Source organism: Mastomys coucha, unplaced genomic scaffold (genome assembly GCF_008632895.1).
Source record: "Mastomys coucha isolate ucsf_1 unplaced genomic scaffold, UCSF_Mcou_1 pScaffold20, whole genome shotgun sequence".
In the NCBI taxonomy this organism is placed as follows: Eukaryota; Metazoa; Chordata; class Mammalia; order Rodentia; family Muridae; genus Mastomys; species Mastomys coucha.
The window spans coordinates 94,075,467-94,076,572 of record NW_022196903.1 but is presented as its reverse complement, the minus strand read 5'-3'; positions in this window follow the sequence as shown (position 1 = coordinate 94,076,572).

The window sequence follows — 1,106 nt, the reverse complement described above, 5'->3', positions numbered from 1 at the left end:
GGCAGATCTGGTCTCTCGTATGCCTCTCTACACCCTCATAAGGCCATTCTTTCACAGGTAGGCTTTTGAGATCAATCTCTGAATGTGCCAGATATTTCCTCCTCTTTCTCCTCCCCTTCTTCTTCTGAACATACCTCATCTCCCTCCCCCATCCTCCTCTTCCTTTTAACCTCCTTCTCTTTCTCCTCCTTCACTCTTCTTCTTGTCTTCTTCCTCTTCCTTAGCTCTCTTCTCAATCTCTTCCTTCTTTCCTCTCCCCTCTTTTTCTTTTTTGGTTTTGTTTTCATAAAACAGGCTCTTGTCCTGTTACCCAGACTGGAACTCAATATGTGCTGGGATATTAGGCATGTGCTACCATGCCTGACTTTGAATAATTTTTTTCTTAAGGAGACATTGTGTGTGTGTGTGTGTGTGTGTGTGTGTGTACCTTTAATCCCAGCACCCAGCTACAGTACACACGAGGAAGCCAGGACAACTTGGAATCAGTATCCATTTGATAGCTTGGGTTGTCTTTGGGGATTGAACTCCCGGTCACCAGACTTGCATAGAAAGACCTTTACATGTTGAGGCGTCTCACCAGTTTACTGGCTTAACAGCAAATGTTTTCATGACCACAGTGAGCTAGTGAATGGCAGGATATTTGATTTATAGGGTTTCCATTCTGTTCTGGTAGGAAGAGTCAACACAAGTAGAAAGTAGGATTGTTATCAGCCTGGCCATAAACTCACATACCCTTGCTAGAGCCAGCTGGTTCAGCCTAAGGAGGGTCATGCGGGGGATTCACATAGGATGGTGAATGTGGGGATCACGGCGATATGTGTAACAGTCCCTGAACTAACTGATATGTCTTAACTCTTCTCTCTGTCCTCAGAGTGTAGCAACTCTGATTCTACCATAGGGAAAATCAAGTATCCAGAGGGAAAGTAATTGCTGGGGTTTGGGTCTTGTGTGTCTACACCCCTTCTGCACATCACAGGTCCAAACCAAGGAGCTCAAAATGCCCTGTTCATTATGGCTGCTCTGCACAGGCAAAAGCTAGCAAGCAGCCGGGCGGTGGTGGCGCACGCCTTTAATCCCAGCACTTGGGAGGCAGAGGCAGGCGGATT